This window comes from Anastrepha ludens, chromosome 5 (assembly GCF_028408465.1).
Source record: "Anastrepha ludens isolate Willacy chromosome 5, idAnaLude1.1, whole genome shotgun sequence".
Classification (NCBI taxonomy): Eukaryota; Metazoa; Arthropoda; class Insecta; order Diptera; family Tephritidae; genus Anastrepha; species Anastrepha ludens.
In genome coordinates this window covers 101,089,509-101,109,427 of record NC_071501.1, presented here as the reverse complement: position 1 = coordinate 101,109,427, position 19,919 = coordinate 101,089,509, and positions in this window count along the sequence as shown.

Below are 19,919 nucleotides of genomic sequence, written 5' to 3'. Positions count from 1 at the left end.
CTCGAACTCGAAACACACGCAAGCAGAGACACAGTGAGCGCTGGAGTATCACTCTTTCGCAGTGTCTATACAAAAGTACTGATATAAGTTCGTATGTAAATATGTATGTATGAGTGTAAGTGCATGTGGGTGGTTATTTGGATGTCTCTTTGGTTGGTTGGTCGGTCGGTCGGTTGGCTAAGTGTTTTGTCTCGATTGTCATCGTACTCGCAATCGTCCTGGCGCATGTCTGGCATCTCGCTCTATGCCATGTGTTACGCCCAACAGCATCAGCAGATACCCAAATAGAGATACAGATACTCCTTTGCTCTTCATCCAATACAGATGCGACGGCATGTGGCAACATGTGAGAGCGAAGTGGGTGGGTGTAGGTGGCAGAAGGTACATATTTTGCTTTTGTTGCTGTTATTGGCAACATAAATGCGATTGCGGTTATGGTTGACCGAACCCACAACGCTAGCAGCAACAAAGATTCAGCCGTATTCATGCCACAAAACCAATTTTCACAGCATCCACCCACCGCTCCTTTCTCCATCCTGACCCGAAGCGTGCGCAATATCCTCGCCCGTTAGCCGACAGTAAACGATTGAGGATTCCGTTTTAAGCTTCATGCACCTACATACACATATGTATGTATGTATGTATGTATATATACTTGTATTTGTATGAGATAAGTGTAGTCCATAGCCTGCTGTGGGCTGTAGGCTTTGGGTTGTGGTAAAAACCACAGGCATGAAGTAGCCAGCCAGCCAGCCAGTTACCCAGCCAGCTGCCAACCGACTTCTGTGTGTGTTGCAAATAATTGCAAACTTTGCTTTGCTAGTCAGGTGTGTGTGTGGGGTTGGCTTGTGTCGGTGGCTGCGAAATGCGCAAGGTTAGCCAAAGTATGGCCGGAGGGCACAACAATTCAAGCACACACCGACTTGTACACAAAATACGAGTATCTGTCGCTCATTGCCTCCCCTCGTCCACGCCATCGGCAATCGTACTCAACAAACACACAAAAGGTCCTCATGCCCATGAGTTCAAAGCGCGTTGCTTCTTTTAGTGCTGTGTGTGGGTACGTCGATTCGGCTTGAGTGGTTTGTGGGGATTTGGCCGTTGAGCTGTGGGGTGTTGGGCATACGGCGGGTTGAGGCGTGAAATGCGGTTTGTAATTTTCTTGTTTTGCCTTTTATTATTGTGTTCTGCGGTTTATTACAAGTACATACGCACATACATACATATGTATACAAATAAATGAATATGCGAGATTGGGCGCTTAATAATCGGATTTTCATATTTGATATGGATATGAGTGCCAACAGTTAAATTGTGGATAAGTTGGCATTTACTGTTGGAAGTAAGAAATCTTATTAGTTTATTTATGTTACCTACATTTTTGAGAAAATTTTTTAAATTTGATTATTGTGGTTGGCAGACGTTCTGCTTACTTTGGACTATTTACAAGAGATTATGCGGGTTTTAAATATTTTTTTTTTTAATTCCTCTAAAATTTTAATGTTAATATTTTTAGACAAGTTTATTCAAAATTGAATGCTTTGCAATGGCAAGACCGCACATCTTTCATCGCGATTAAATGGATTCGAGTGAAATCAAGCATGCTCCTGTGGCCGATATTCTGAAATTTGTCCGCTAGGCGGAAAATTTACTGAACAAATTTTACTTTCAACCAGCTCCCAGTCTAAGGCAGGGAACATCTGGGTTAAATAGTAGTTCCAGTAAATAGGACTAACACTAAATACTCTTAAAACAGGTTTCCTTTTTTGTTTCCTTGTTCACTCCTCTCGGGAGCGAAGGGCCGCGACAAGACTCTTCCATCGTACACGGTTCGGTGCTGTTGTTTTTGCACCGTCCCATGAAATATCGGCATCTGCAGTCGCGCAGCATCGACCTTCTCCAAGTGTTTTTCAGTCAACCGCGACCTTTGCTCCCTTGCGGGTTCCAGTCTTGTGCCATGCTCGTGATGCTATCTGGTGGTTTTCTCAATGTCTGACCTATCCATCGCCACTTTCTGCGTTTCACTTGCCTAAGGATGGGCAAACATGTAGTAGAAAATAAAAGATCTCTTAGATCGAAATGCCAGCCATTGGGCACACTACAGATACTAAATTATTAAGACCCATTATTCGACGTTAACGTTAGTTTCCAGTCTCTTCTTTGTTGCATCCGAATACTTCGTCATCAGGCTCATTTGGGTTCCCGGGCACAGCGGCATAGAGGGAAACAGCTGGGCTGATGAGCTGGCTAGACAGGGAGCTTTGGGGACGGTTTCGTCGCGAAAGGAGAGAATTGGGGTTCCCCTGAGAACCTGTTGTCTGCTCCTGGAAAGATAGACCTCGAGTCAACTCAGCGATCGCTGGGCTAGTGCGCAAACGTGCAAGGTCGCGAGATCCTTCTGGCCCCGGGTAGATCGGGGACGCTCAAGGGAACTCCTAAGGCTAACAAAGCCCCAGTTCTCGAATTTGGTGGGCATCCTTACCGGACATTGTCCGTTAGGTGTTCATGGCGTGAGGCTTGGGATTGCCTCAAGTCCGTTCTGCAGAAACTGTCTGGAGGACGAGGTGGAATCATCTCAACACCTTCTTCTCAGCTGCCCTGCTGTCGTCTGGCAAATACTTAGACATCTGGGCTCTCGCTTTTTCGCTACGCCTGCGGATATAGCCGCTGTAAATATCATAAATTTGGTGAAGTTCATCAGTACCTTGTTCCGGCTAACTACGAACACAAATCAGCCACCGTCGGCGTCGTCGTAAAATGTATGGTCATCACCGTCTCTAATCCCAAGGCTCCTTCTTCCTTCCCTTCTTCTTTCTCCTCTCCCATGTATGGCACCACAACGGACGAATTTTTTAATATTTGTCCTAGTGAGCCCTTAGCTAGGGCAACCATTTAACCTAACCTAACCTGAGCGACAGTCAGGCTGCACTCAAGACTGTGTTCTTCTTTGTGGACAAGTTCTCACTAGTCTTGGAGTACATAGAGAAATTAAATTTACTTGGAGCGCACAATCGCTTCAGATTTCTGTCAAAAAATCATCTTCCGAGATGACTCGAATTTATAGCTCAGCGACTATGTCAGAAAGGAAAATAGCCAGTTTAGCAGCAAACACAACCTAAGTATTCGATCCAGCATCTAACCACAAGGATGGATTATCTGTGGCCCTCGGAAGAGGACGATGTTAACCGATTCATGCTGCTCATCAAGCTCAATCAGGTTATTATTATCAAGGCCTGGTATATCAGCTGGTGTAGCAAAGAAATAAGAGCCAAGATGTCTAAATCTTAGCCCTGCGAGAGCAAAGTAGCTAAGGAGAAGATGCTGAAATGATTCCACCTCATTCTCTATACAGCTGACGCAAAATGAGCTCAAAGTAATGCCGCGTCTCACAGCATGCATAGCTCGCGGATAGTGACCCACGAAATTCGACTGCTGAGATTTTGTCAAATTAAAAAGATCCCTCGAACGCCTTCGATCCACCCTTGGCAAGAAAGGTTTCGCGACCTTATAATTTTGAGTATTTGCCCAGCGCTCGCTGAGCCGACGTGAAGCCCACCCTTCCAAGAGCATCCCACTCCTCTCCTTTCGCGAGGAAACTTCCTCACAGATTCCTTGTTTAGCCCATCCATCTCGCAGTTTTCTGCAATATCACTAAGACCAGGTACCCAGATGAGCCTTATGTCAAGAATTCGGTCTGCCATTCCCTGAGCAATTTTGTATGCACCGCCAACAGTGCCGCTGGCTGTGGGAGTAAATATTAATATGCTTCTTTTATTGCGGTTATTGTCTGCTTGGAATGCACTGCAGTAAGCTGGTACCGGAACTTGGGTCTGATAGTCAGCTCCTCGTAGAATACTCCTCCGCCCTTCAACTTTGAGCCATCCGTGAACCGGTGGATAGGGCCCAAATGCTGTACCGCACCCACTCCTCCCTTGATGAAATGTAAATGAAGAATATTTCGCTTGGATTAAGCGAGGGTGTACATTGATCAGTTGTCAAGAGGATGAACCCGAAGTTTCTAAGAATAAATAAGATCGAGCCTGTAACCCGAGCATCTCAGTCTGATTGCGGCAAGTGCAGCGGCAGTTTTGCCTGCAATGTCAATAGGGACCATATTTAATATTGCTTTAAGCGCGCTCGTGAGACTAGTTCGAAGCACTCCACTGATCCCAATGAGTGCATACCTTTGAAGTCTCTCTAGCTTCTTCACCGATGTCATCCTCTCCGATGAGTACCACCAGAGAATGACTCCACACAGCAAAATTGACTTTATTATGGTATTATAGAGCTAAAATACAAATCTAGACGGAAGGCCCCATCTTTTGCCAAGAGCGTCCTTGCATCCATACAAGGCAACTGTTGCCTACCTATCCTCTCCTCAATGTTGGAGAGCGTTAGCCTTAGCTTTCTGTCAAGGTCTATACCTAGGTTTTTTACCTTGTCCTCCAGCACCAACGGAGGTCAGCTTGCAGGAGCAAAAGCGGAACATTTTGGTAGAACTTTAAAACGATTCCGTCGGAGTTAGCCCAATGAAACTGTACGAGGACGCAGAGCAAAAGTTTTGCCTTAACACAAAAATACTTACCCCTACTTTCCAAAGTGTATAAAGAAGCAGAGCGAATGGGTCTGGTGGTGGACGAGGACAAAATGAAGTACCTTCTGTCATCAAACAAACAGTCAGCGCACTTGCTCGGAGTCCACGTCAATGTTGAAAGTTATAATTTCAAGGTTGTAAGAGACTTCGTTTATTTAGGAACCAGCGTTAACACCGATAATAAAGTCAGCCTTGAAATCCAACGAAGAATCTCTCTTGCCAGCAAGTGCTACTTTAGGCTAAGTAGGCAATGGAATAGTAAAGTCCTCTCTCGACGAACAAAATTAACACTCTACAAGGCTCTCATCATGTCCATCAGAACATATGGCGCAGAAGCTTGGACGATGACAACATCCGATGAAGCGGAGCTTGAAGTGTTTGCGAGAAAATTCTAAGTAAGAGTTTTGGGCCTTTGCATATTGGTGACTGCAAGTATCGCAGGCGATGGAACGATTAGCCGTATGAGCTTTACGACGACATAGACATAGCGCAGCGAATAAAAAGCCAGCGGTTTCGTTGGCTGGGTCATGTCATCCGAATGGATGCAAAGGCTCCGGCTCTGAGGGTATTCGCTGCAGTACCAGCTGGTGATAGCAGAGGAAGAGGAAGGTCTCCTCTGCACTGGAAAGATCAGGTGGAGAAAGACTTGACTACACTTGGTTTGTCCACCTGGCGCCGGTTAGCACGAGAAAGGAACGACTGATGCGCGTAAGCGGTTATTGCGCCAACGAAAAAGAAGAAGAAGTGGTAAGCACTACACACCTTCAAGGGAATCATTAAAAAGTTTACAAGTACTTAAATTTCCTTCATGATTTCCAAAATCGAAGATAGAAGATAGGAAATTTCCCATGCTTATGAGCGTCTCTTCATACAATTTCGTGCTCTTTTCACTCTCACATATTCAAATAAATTTTAGGACCTGAATTCACAACAACAATTACTTGTAAAAATTTTTTCAGCACATTTATGAATTCAAATGTGTCTCATAAATATGTCATTAAAAGCATTTTACACTATTGTACATAAAAACAAGAAGAAGAAATTTTGCACCGCCAGTTGTAAACCAGGCAAAGTTGCATCTTTCATACACTCTGAGTTATGGGCGTTGTCAGCGTGAATTCATCTACAAGTTATTACATATCCAAATAAAAAGCAAACAAAAGTGTTGCGCACAGAAATTTAAATCGAATCAAATTTATTAGTTTTGCTTCATTGTTAGTCATTTTCACTAAGGTGGACGGAAAACCGAAATGAAATTGCACACAAAAGAGGCATAAACTAGAAGTGCGCTTCCTTATATGTATGTGCGTCTGTTTTATTGCATGCATGCCCCTGCACAATCCTATTACACAGAAAATTCAATTCAAGTTCGATAAATTTTTGACTTTGCACGCCTGCTTGGCTACGAAAAGGATTAACCCATTCAGTTTTCCAATTGCTCAATTGCCCTGACATGTTTTTAGCCGCGCAAAGGCGCGCTTATGTAAGTACATACATACATACGTATTTGTTAGTGCTGCTGCAGTCTTTTTTATTTTTATTTTTTTTTATTGCCGTATCAACCGTATCCGTATCCGTGTCAAATGCAAATAGACTATCTGCCGCATTGTCTAGCAACGCGTTGCCGCTCTTATCTTAATTTAACGCTATTAGCACCCTTCGCTCAAACGCGTACCCCTAATTGTGTGTGTGCGTGCATACATACCTACAGAGATACACAGGATGCGCTAGCGTGTGTTCATCCCTTATCCTTACTTGCAAGTTGTAGATGCTTTAGTGACAGAAGCCAAAAACACAAAAAAAGCAAATGCTCATGAAAGAAAAATGGGCTTGATGACACAACCGTTGTGCGAGCGATTTTCGTTTTCGACTTTAATATACACACACACACGCATACGCTTTCGTAAGCAAAGTGGAAAACACAAATTTAACCTCTCGTGTCGCGCTAATTTGTTTGACAAGCCGTTACCGTTATGAAGTCATACATACTTACTCATTTGAGTTCCAATACCCTCAGCGTGCATTCAAAAAATATACCAACAAATTTTATGTAAATTTATAGGGATGTTGATTCATGCGATGCTACTACTCGTACACCTTTTCGCGTTCACGAGCGCGTGAATTGTGCGGTTAGTTTGTTAACATGGAAATTAGTTCGCATCCTCACGCGATTTTATACAGAATTTATGAGTTATCTTCGGGCGTGAGTACCAAAAACAAAAAAAAAAGCTGTTGAATTGTTTCGCGCATTGCGGTGCGGTAGTACAAATTTGACACTTATTGTGACAATTTCTGGGCGATTTGCATATAATTAAGAATGTTGTAGATTGCATTGGGTAATAGCACAAGCGTAAGCGAACATGCGTGTGCGAGCGTGTGTGTGGATGTATGTGATTAATGAATTTTTTAATGCACTTTCATACTAATTCGATCAATTATTTAGTTAATTCAAGAGCTAAATAGTGTTTAAGGTACAAAATTGGTGCACATTGAGTGCACAATTAAGTTGAAAGTGAAATTTGAATTGGTCGAGCCAAGGAGCACCAAGAGATTTGGTGGCTCCTAAAACACTCAGGCTAAAATAACCCAAGCTCTGGAAAGAGGGTAGATAGTCAAGGAGGGAAGGAGAAAAGTATCAGATAGGAAAGAATAGAGACAGAGAGCGAGAGGTAGCTAGTCCTGTGAGAACTTTCCAGATTCTTTGATAAATCTGTAAATATCCTCCACTTTTAGAGAACGTATATTACTCATTCTCACGACATCGGCACCCAAAACTCGTTGCCTTGCGCTAGCAAAGGCAGGAAACTCACAGAGAAAGTGCTCAGTGCCATCCGCCTACTCCAAGCAAGACAGGTACATTGGGTCCTCAATGATTCCAATGGTGGTCATATGCTGACCCCATGGGCTGTGCCCTATAATAATACCGACCATCAACCGAATGTCTTTTCCACCAAGTTTTAGTAGAAAGTTCGACAGTTTTCTGTTCGGGCTTGTCACAAAACACTTTACAGATCTGTAGTGTTCTAGACCGGTCCATCGCTCTTTATGTAGATTGCATACATCGCTGATCCAATTCATGATTCCTGCGGAACTGATTCCGATTAGTGGCGCTGGCCCTTGTGAGGGAACCGCTGATCCACGGTTGGCCAATTCATCGGCAATTTCATTTCCTTGAACACCGGAGTGTCCTGGAACCCATATAAGTACAAGCCTGTTTTGTTTTGCGACAGAATAAAGCTTCTTCTTACATTCTTGAACAATCTTTGAGGTTCGCTTCACTGAGAACTCCAATGTATTTCCCGCTCCATCGTCCCTCGATTATCCATTCGGCTACTTTCAGGATGGCTAAAATTTCCCTTTGGAAAACAGTTGCCATTTCCCCCATAGCATAGTGATACTTAATACTATCGTTTAAGTGCCATCCGGCTCCAGATCCTATTTCATTCTTGGACCCATCGGTAAAGAAAATATACTACAAATCTGCCTGAATGCATTTTGCATCTGACATCAAATTTCCTCCTAAATGAAACTATGGGTATCAGGTCGTCTTTAGGTATCAAAAACAGCGGGTACTGCTCAGATAGCAACTTAAGTATTTCTGTGTGTCCCGAAGTACCATCTTCGTGCCAGAAAGCATATTTATGGAGTCTACATATTGCTTTTATTGCTTCCTTTTGTATATTAAGATCCAGGGGGAGCAAATCAAGCATAGCATTTAGGGCATCTCCAGAGGTTGTACTCATGGCACCCGTAATGCATAAACATACACTTCTTTGCAGCCTGTATAGTTCCCGGAGTGTGGACTTAACCATGCTCCGTCGCCACCAGACCACTGAGGCGTAAGTGATCATTGGTCTGATAAGTGCTGTGTATATCCATAGGACCACCGCAGGTTTCAGACCCCAGGTTTTACCAAAGCCTCTGCGCCATTGCTGGAGAATCCTTAATGCGCGATTCACCTTCAGTGAAACGTGTGTCTCCCAAGTCAGCTTCTTATCCAAGATTACTCCTAGATATTTACCATAATTAAGTTACTTAAACGTAAACTTTGGTTAGTGATAATATTTGCTTAATTTATTAAATTAAAGTCTAGGTAGTGACTACCAACCTCTGACACTATGAAAGCTCATTTCTCACCAACCGTTTCAAACCCGCTCATTCGCTCATTTACTTCAATAATGCAATGATCCAACAAAAAAATTACACAAGTGTGTAGAAATGACCAAAGCCATATTTAATGTTTTTTAAAAAATTCTTAGCGATATCTATTAAGAGTACAGTTAGAAGGCCGAAAAAAGCGAATTTTACAGAATTTTTTTCTGAGAAAACTTTTAAATTTATTGATCTAAAAATTTGTACACATATTATGTTATCTTTTAACTGTATTTTAAGACTTAGCATTAGTAAAAATATTTATTTGAAAAGGAGCTACAGCTGATCTCCGGGAGTTTCTCTCAAAAAAGACGTATTAAGGTGACTATTATATCTCTGAACTGGATCCTCTGAAATTAAAAACCAAACAGATTTCGCTAAGGTAATGTTAAATCTAGTAATTAATCGAAGGAATAACGAAACAAATGTTTTTGAAAAAATGGCTGTTTCTCACAAAAAACAAATCGATTTTTGACCAAAATTTCGGCCTTAAATTGTTTATAAAAAAATTACTAATTATTAAAAAATATATTTAAGAAGCTCGTGTTAAAATTTGAGACTGCTCGGTTCAGACTAATCAGTTTTCGAATAATGTCTTGTAACTTCGAAAATATTCACCGGGACGATATTAAATTCTCTGTGTGTATTCTTAAATATACATATGTACATTAAGAAAAAAAATATATTATATATGATATTTTTTGATAATTCTAACTGTATATAACCCATTAAGGAGGCAGATTACGTTGAAAGCTATGAAGCCGTTTCAGGCCACTTAGCGACTGTGAAACGCTGGTTTAAGCTCTAACGTGGCCGCTGATCCTTGCAGAATGAATTTCGTGAAAGCCGTCCAAAAACGGTCGTTGTGCCTGAAACAATCGATGCTGTGCTTCAGTTGATATTGCAAGATCGTCAAGTGACATATCTTAGGCATTATTGGATTCCAGCATACATTCCATATTGCATGGACATTTACTCGTCAAGATTACTTGCCGTTGTTGGATACCGCATAATTTGACAATTACCCAGAAAAGGACTCATGTCGCAGTGGTTCAAAGCACGTCTATGACATCATACAACAGGTGACTAATTTTGGATCTATGTACAGGGCCCGCCATCTATCGTTACGGATTTGAACTAGGTATTATTTGAAGAATGGTAACACTTAGCTGTAATCTGATTTAACAGAAAATTAGTTGTATTCTTCCGCTGAACGAAAATGGTTGTGTATACGCTCAAAGAACGCTGGGAAATATTGCGACATTACTTTGAAAATCATGGTAATGTTGCAGAATGTGTACGAAAATTATGTACGGCAATGGGAGTAAGAAAAGCACCGAATGAAGCGTATGTGCGTTACTTGCTTTGACGCCGTTGGATTATTATCTTTGGGGTGCCGTCAAAGACCAGTGTTATGCCAACAAACCAGCAACAATTGATGCACTGAAGACCAACATACGCGATGTCATAGCTGAAATACAGCCGCATACAATCGAAAATGTGTTGAAAAATTGGACCGATCGTATGGGATGGTGCATGGCTAGCCGAGGCAGCCATATGAATGAAGTTGTGTTTCATCATTAACCGGAAGAATTGTACTTCAAAATAAAAACACAGTTTGGAAAGATATTGAGTAGTTTCTTTTTTATAGCATTTTTAATTCCGTAAAGTTATATGGCGGACCCTTTATATGAGCCAGTAACAAAACGGCAATCGACAGTGTGGGTTTTTTAAGACGAGGTTAATCCAACAAAATTTGTGCGCGGAAGAAACACCTCAAAGTAAATGGTGGTATGTTTCTTCGAAAAATCTTGTCTTGCCGCTAATGTAGCACCAGAGAAATTTAAAACAATCAATTGTACATAACCATTCGATCAGCTGAAGTTTTCGGTGAATTAACGACAACCGACCGACAAAGACGAATCATCCTTTCATCAAGACATTGCAAGCTCATACAAGAGAGTTTCTGATTTGGCACCACACACACCACCACACCTTCAATAATTGATTGCTAGAAGATCAAACGATCTCCAATGAAGAGAGTACTGCTCAACTGCTTAACCACGCCTTCTCTGACATCCTCCTGGTACACTTTCCCCCCCCGTTGCTTGAGCCAACGACGAGCTTGAGCCAACAACTCAGCATTGGTCGTTATTGTTCGGGTTCAGGAAATTTGCAAAATCCGAGGAAGGCAACGATTTATGAACGTTTGCATAGGCTTCGTCCCTATCAGAAGATTTATAAGTATAATTTTTGCAAATGGCGTCATGCGTCAAAGAAATTCGACACTTGTGAGCAAGACAAACAGGCAAGCAATAGTGCACGTAAAAGGCAAAATAAATGATTCCATCACTTTAAATCATTTTTTTTTAATTTAATAAAAAGGTATTCAAAAACAAATTCGGATGATTAATTTTGCGCCACCTTTTACAAACATATTTTGAGCATCGATTTTCTGTAAATGATCGAGTACCCCTATGGTGAATAAAGCTGATTTTTTTTTCACAACAACAAAAAGTAATTATCACAAAACATCGACCTCCGTTTGATTACTGGTTTCAGTTCAAAGCAATCGAATGCAGTTAAAATTGCAAAACGTAACAAAAAACAATAAAATAGTTTGACTCCCCTTTCAACGTATCTTTAACGGACCAAATTTTCTATAATTTTCTTGATGCATTTATTTATTTTACACAACAGCTAAACCATTCAGTTTGGTATCTTCAAACAAAAATACACAGTTGGATATGAACACAAAGCACTTGAATAGCGAATGTCAATGTGCCGGGAATGGAAGCTAGTTGAGCATTTGAACTACATGCAGTATTTCAGCTAACCCGCTGAAGGACTGACTACTGTCAAAGGACTCAAAAGGATATTTGCCGCGCAAACGCAATCTTCAACTATCAAAGTTCAGTCGACTATCGGCATAAGACAATGGAAAAAGCGCTGCAAGGGTATGCGGGCTTGAAAAGTGAAAATATTAATGTATTAGTATACGTGAATTTGACTTGTTCAAATTCATGTCGCAAAGTAGAGGAATTTGTGTTTTTATGTATGAGCCTGCACGCTGCTCCGTAATTAACTCGGCGGGAAACCGTTACGTCGCTGTTGCTCGCGAATACAAAAAAAACATTTCAAGATCAAGACATTTCCAAGTATGCTTAAAATAGTACATTGAGTATGTGTGTGTGCGTGTGTAAATGTATGTAAGTTTGAATGTATGTGTGTTCGTACATGCCGATACAACACAAATAATACGATTTTCTTATTTTAGTTTTATGAATTATACAAATATGCATGCACACACACATATCTACAAGTACGCTCATATGTATGTGCACGTTCTTCTGTATAAGTTTGAGCCATTGTGTGCGCTTTTATCGCATAACCGTAATTACAGGACAGCTAGCGAGCGCTGAATGCGATTTGCCATTGTTCACTCCCCAGAACACAAGTCGCCACTGCCGTGGCTGCAAACACACATGCCTGCATCGGTATGTATGTATGTTGATACTCTTGGGATATATTCAAGAAAAAGTTAAAGGCATACTTATCCCCATACCCATACACGCACACATGCGCATATACATATACTTGTATATCATACATTCACTCGTACTTGCCGTCATTCCGTCAGTGTCGAGTGGTGATCCGCACGTCGATCGAAATGCACGCATTCAAATCACAATCAGTAGTCGGCCATTCCGCAATGTTCACACACACACACACATACATGCGTTTGGTTTTTACATTGTTGTTTCTTGTCTGCTACTTGCCAAAGTATCTTGTAAATTGTTGACTTGTACGGTGGCAACCCGCCGCGTCAGGGCCAAGTGGAATACGCAGATATTTTTACATTCACTCATACAAATATTTGTGCTATTTTCTGAAGTTCCCTCGTGAAATTCCTGCTATTTTCTGTTAATGTATGTATGGATGCATGTATGTTCGTATGTTGGCATGAAATGTAAAGAAGGTAATTCACCGAATCTCTAAAGTATTGTGTCAGCAATCAGATGTGAAACCGAAATCAAGTCAACTTAAAAGTCATTCAAATAAAGAAAAAGCATCTCTACAATGAATTATGCATATGTATGTATGCGTAAGTGTACGAAAAACAGCAGACGAAAATAAAGAGCCGAAAAGGCGGGGAAAGCAGACGAAATCATAATTATAATGCGAAACGATCGAGGATGTGCATTGTGTTTTGGAGAGCGGAAGTCGTCCTTTTTCGCAGACACGCAGACGCATTTAGGCGTCTCAGACGAACAATAGAAATACTAGAACTGTGAACTGTTAGACTGACTGACTTTATTCACCGCTCCGCATAGAAATCAAAGTTTACTCATATTGATTCTAAGGGTCATAAGGAGCAAAAGGTTGTCGGTGATAGCTGTGTGGTACTAACACACACATCTTTGAATATGGGCACAGTGAAGAGAGGAAGCCTAAGCGAAATGCTAAGAATGTTAAATTTCGTTTTGGGTTACGAACTAAAACAAAAATATATATCCCTTTGTTTATAAAAATAGTGCTAGAGTTTAAATGCTCGTAATTTTTGCGTCAAACTAATAAGGGGTCCCTCAAAAGACGCGGTTAGATGTTCTTTTACACTGAAACATGTAAAAATTGAGATTCTGGCTTGATTATTTTTATTCAAAATACGGCTCCTAACAACTATATGTATCAAAGAATCTCCTTAATGTAAACAGAGGGTGCTTACGAACTTTCACTAGGTACTATTGCTAAAGACCATGATGGAAAGAATAATGAGATGGCGCCCATCGTGGTACCGTTACTTTTCTCTCAGCAAATTTGACAATGAGTTGCATCGTTTTAGCACCAATATGGCCAGATTACCATTTTTGTAACTTGATTTAGCATTTTTTGTTTTTGTTATTTAGTCTCGGAGTTTTAGTTCTTTCTTCATGACATTTTTCTAGCCTGTTCTAATTAAATGTAATGTTTATAATATGCTAAATTATCATTTTTTAAAAACTAGTTCAGTAATTCACTCAGTTTTATTTAGCTTTATTTTTTTAAACAGCTGGTCGCATTGCCCGCGATTGCAGTTGTTTTGGTGTTCTTCTGCTTTCAGCAGTCAAATCTCTCTCTCGCTACTGCAGTATTGCCTAGCGTTGGATATGAAAACGCACTAAAATGCCCATTTAAAGAAAATAAAATACCAAATTTTTATTGAATTACTTAAAGAACTTTGTATGCGTGAAAAATTGTCTTTAAAATGTGCGTTTTTTTAAATAAATCTTTTATGGTTATGTACAATTAAATTTATGAGTTTTTTGTTAAGAGAAGCTCTTTTGTTAAGAAAACGACTTTTTTGCTATATTTAGGTTATAAAGGGTCGTAAAGTTTTAAGGGCCGGTGTTGATTTTGAATAAAATACAATTTTATTTTGTCATTTCTCTTTATTATGATAATATTGGTATGGCTCAATTACGTATGGAACAAAATATCGGCCAAATGACCACAGCGGCCTCGGCGGCACACCTCGGACGGTCCAAATTTTCGATGACGCTGAGGCATAATTGAGGTTCTATGCCGAATTATCTCATCCTTTAGCTCTTGAATTGTTGCTGGCTTATCGACGTACACCTTTTCTTTCAAATAACCCCAAAGAAAGAAGTCCAACGGTGTCGTTGACGTTTAGATGTGGTTCACATTCAACATCGGTCCTTGAAATTTAACCACCCTACATAACAAGATAAGGTACTCTTTTTATACAAATTTCGTTATGGTTTCTTCATTTTTTTCTATTACTATTTTTTTTTTTTTTTGCCTATTTTTCCTATGAATACTCGTACACCTCTTAATGCCCTATATCCCACTAAGGAAGAAATGATTATACCACAATGGTTTTCATTCGCACTCAGTAAATTCAAACGCTTTTTAAAATAGGTAAACAAGTTTTCAATACAAAAAAGATTTGAGAGAGGGACATTTACTATTCTTACATAACCTTAAAAGGAGCAAAAATTAAATTTGCATTTTCAAAATATCAAACTTTATAAGAATCAGCAAATTTGTATTAGCACTAAAATCTTCTCAGAGTGACCTTTTTAACATTATTTTGTTTAATAACACAATTTTTTTTTTTAACTCCATTTCGGTAGCTTTAAATTAAAAACAAAAAGAAACAAACACCAAACTTAAAAATTTTCGGATTTTAGGTATAAAAAAGCATTAAATTTATGGTGAAGAGCAAATGGTTGACAAAACTGCACAACGTGACGTCACGCACTCTCTGATGGGCGCAATCTTATTTCTATCATTCTTGGGTAGAGACTGCGGTCTCTCGGGAAACTGTTTATTTCGGATAAAAGTGTTGTGTAGGACTGGCAAGAGGAAGGTATAAGGTTAACTAATTTGACGGTTGATCTACCTAAAATATGGAATGAAAAGCTTATGGAAATTTTTCAACTCAATGCAATTCAATTCATCAAAATGCCTCCGATAGAGAGTAAATGCTCAAGTTCAGTGTACCTCGTTACAGCTCAAAGTAATATTAATTTTTTTTGCAGATAAGAAAGTTTAAAATGCCAAATGCATCATCAAAGATGTCATCGCAGCAATGGTATGTCCGGAGACTAAAACACTCCCCCTCGTTTGAACCGTCGCCTACCCTGGAAACGCTTTCTCATTACTTCAGAGTGGCGCTTCATCTACTCATTACAAGGTATATGCTTGTGTGCATGTATCTAGGTCCTGCTCTTTCATTCGGAGAATTTTCTCTCCGAACCCACTGATGATTTTCCACGTTTCCTTACATTTTCAGTGGTTATGTGACCGACTGCATTCTCCAGCGTTCGACGTTTTTGTCCCCAAAGCATGCATTGGAAAAAGGAGTGTTCAGCGTCACCTTCGGCTATACCACCGTATATGCATGTTGTACAGAGTCCGACACTCGAAGTGTAACCATCTTGAGACCGCTCGCGCAGCTGAGACACGGCAGCTTGGCACGGACATCAGCTGTTAGTTGGCTAAATGATAGTCCACAGTATTGTTTACAAGCGCGTGGAAGCATTTTGCCGAGAGTAAACACGAAAGAAGAAAATCGGTAATGGATTTCAAAGGTATTACTGTGGCTGCATTATATTTGGCTGGAAAATCACAACCAGCGATTGTTCGTGTGCTCGAGCATCTGAAAGTAAATCAAGTTTGTTTATTGCACCATTACTCGTTGCAATGATACTCGCGAATTAATATGGAGGTGGCCATCAAAAAGTTGCATCGTCACGTGAAATGGTTCAAAAAGTGAAGAAGCGACTTGAGAGACATCCCGGACGAAGTGCCAATCAATCGATAAAACTGAAAATATCTGACCGGAGCATCCACCGCATACTGAAAAATGATCTCAAAGTCTAACCTTACAAGGTCCAAAAGGAGCGTGATCTCACACCAAACAGCAATAAGTCAGACTTGAGAGGGCAAAGGAGTTTCTTCACTTGGCCGAAAACAGTCAGTTTCCAAACATTGTGTTTTCTGACGAAAATTTTTTTCAAATTGAGCAATTCGTAAATTCCCCAAACGATAGGGTTTATTTGACCGACTGTTCATACGAGAATTTGTGTCATCGATTGGTCTCCAATCATTTTTATCTAGCCTGGCGTCAAGGTAAATGCGAAATATTATCGGGAAAGTATTCTAGAGGTTGCTTTGAAGCCGTGGGCAGACAAACTTTTCGGTGGCAGACCATGGACGTTTCAACAGGACTCGGCACCGTCTCACAAAGCTCGAGTGTACCAAGAATGGCTAGAAAACAACGTTCCGAACCTCATAACGTCCACATAAAAGCTCTGAAATTTACCAGACGCGAATTTGATGGACTATTGGGATTGGGGCATTTTGGAGAGCAAGGTCCGAACTAAAAGATTCACCAGTATCCAGGTGCTGAAAAAAGCCATTGTCCGCGAGTGGGTTAAAATACCTGCAAGTCACTTTCGGGCAGCTTGCGATTCGTTTCTGGACAGTCTCAAGGCCATAGTCAAGGCAAAAGGTGGTCATATCGAGCAAAAGAAAATTGATTCTTAATTTTGTATTATTTTCACACATTTTTTACTTTGAATTGAATAAAAGTAATTTTCCTAGCGAAATTTATGGTTTTTTTAATTAGTTATAATTCGAGTGCCGGACTCTGTAATAATAATAATACATGAAAACCTGCTCTGACCGACTTCAATCTCAATACCTATAGTCTTCTACTTCTTTTTCCTTAGTATGGCAGTCTTGGATGAACCACTGCTGCCGCAACTATCTTCTTCAAGATTTCTCGATCCACTACTAAGCGCCACCAGATTTGCACGTTCATCTCTTTGTGGCTGTTAATAACTGAATCTACCTATGTTTTCATCGGTCTTAGTTTACTTCCTATACGGTTGTTTCTGGAAGGCTCGTTTTGGTGCTGTTTTCCATGTTTTCCATGTCTTGCTCTTGAATGAGATGCTGAAGTTCAGTGCTGTATCTTATACGATATGTACCATCTTTCAGCTCGATTAGACTACATATTTTTCTCAGTATTTCCCTTTTGAATGTTGCTATTTGGTTTACGTCATTCATCTTCATTGTCCACACTGTACAACCTTAAGTCATTATTGGACGTAAAAGAGCGTAGTTTTTGGTTTCTTGAGTGGAGTTTGGACTTGAGCAGCTCTATATGCGCGAACTATGCCCTATTTGCTGCTTGTAGCCTGTCTAGTATGGGTAATTATTATGTCACCGTTGACGCTAAATAGGTACTACTCAAACATTTTTATTCCTCTACAGCTTCGAAACGTGAAGATCAGTTGGGTTGTTTTTTTATTTAGTCCGCTGCATATACTACTAGGTTTTGTTGTGGTTGATTTGTAGTCCAACTTGCACGGCCTTATTGCTTTCTAAATCTCTCAGTGTTGCAACATCTCTTGTTATTACGTCTATATCATGTGCTTACGCACATATTTAATACTGCTGTTGAGGACGTCCTTCTGGGAATCCAAATAAGAAATTTCTTCATTCAGCATTCAATTGAAAACCAAGGCAGATAATCACAACCCTTGAACTAATAACTGTTTATTTGATCCTTGACGTTTGACCGGTTTGCAAAAACACCAAACTCGAGCTTCAGACTCATTTTCAATCTATTTTTTATGAGAATAATTTGTCCCCCTTTTTTCAGTAAAATGTTCTTCTTGTTCGAGGGAGCAAGCACAACTTTGGAACGGAGACTTTTGGCCTTTGTAAGCAGACCTCTACATTCTAAGCATTCGTCGCTGATTGTCTCAAAAACGTGTGGGAAATTTGTTTGCAAAAATAAAATAGACGTATTGTCTCGGTATTTAGACTTTTCAACTAAATTCCCAACAATTCACGTCACAATTTTTTTTTCTGTTTGTCGGCAATGCAAATGCCAATGCATCGTTTATACCCTCAAGCATAATCTCGAATTGCAATGACTGCGCCAAACAAAACCGTACAGAAAAGGGGGCGATTACGTGTCGATAGCGTACGATAGAGCAAACAGACTGACTGAATTGATGATGTCAAGGGGCAGAGGCGTTGACGTGCCATTGCTGTTGCTGTTGCTGATGATGATGTTGCTGTTAAGGCGAGTGGAGGGCGGGCGCAGGATATGCAATTTCATTGCAATCGCCGATAGCAGCTGACAATATGCGTAACTGTTCAATATGTGAATGTATGGAATTGCACGCAAGTATATGTATGTATGTGTGAATTCAAGGCAGTGAATGGATGTGTGCGTGTGTGTGAGTAAGTGCGTGCATGGATGCTTTTATTAATGGCACAGGCTACCGGAAGTGTTGAGGCGCGTGGATAAGCAGTGGCAGCATTCTTCAATTGAAGTGCTGCTGTCAGTTTTTATCAGCTGCTCGTCTTCACAATGCAACACGAGCGGAGAATACGATTTTAATTACGCTATAGATAAAATGAAAATAAAAATAAAATCTGAACGCATAAATAAATATAAATATGAGATTAATTAAAAAGTCGGCCGTCGGATTTAACCGAGTTGATTTCTAGAGTGTTCATTATACAACAATAACAAAGTAGAATGAAATGCATAAAAATTCTTCAAGTGTTTGGAATTTGTCCACTTTTCAGTACTTGACCTCATTTTTTAACACCACTTAAACAAGTGATAGGTTGGAGAAACCATCCTCCCAAAGTGAGGCCCGTCTATCATGCCCGGGGAAATACAGTATAACATGGGTTTTCGGGGCTAATTAAAAATAGTAGGTGGTAAACCTCCAAATGACGCGAAAATCGGACTAAAGGGCTCGAAAATTAAATGAAAATGTAATGAATACGAGAAAAAGACTAATTATTACTTTTTAATTCAAAGTAAATTTAAAAACAATATTTAAAAAATCTCATACAAGGTGGCTCAAAATTAATCATCCAATTTTTCTTTGCTCAATAACTTTTTAACTAAATCAAAAAAAAAGGTTCATTGTCCAAAGCCTAATGGATATGTTAAATTATTTGATTGTATTTGATTTAATTTATTTTCTATACGACCATCTTCAGTTGAATCAGTAGAATCCTCCTGTGTTTTAGATAATTTAAAAGGTTCATTGTTTGCTCTAATGGTAAGCAAAGTGCTTGGGTATCGCAACTGCTATGAGTACGACGTCTGGCGATGCCCTTAATGCCATCCTGAGCTTACAACCTCAAGATTTTCAAATTCGAAAAGTAGCGATGAAGGAGGCGTACAGAGTCAAGTCAAGTGGAGTTTGGGGAAACGAAGAAAACTCTGGCCACCGTCGGATTTCCCACCAGTTGTCAGAGCGGTGCACACTGTTCACGATGTTAGCGGACAATCGGGTGCCTTACGTTTGCTTCGGTAGGAAGTATGATGTTCTGGTCACAGATAGAGATCAATGGTTAAGTCCTGAGAACCTATTAACGAAACTTCAGCACACTTTCTAGACCGACGTGTCCAAAAGCAGTGATGGAAGCTCTGGGCACTAAGTACTCCTACGCTACAGGACAGATACTTGCGGTGTTTTTAATTGAAGTCTATGCCGTCTCGAATATAGCATGCTGGTTGGTTGGTTGGTTAGAGTGGTGATTCAGCCAGAATCCAACTAGCGCTTCCGCACCATTTTGTTGCCACATCCTCGTTACCAAATCGTTTAACAGTTATTTACAGCAGGAC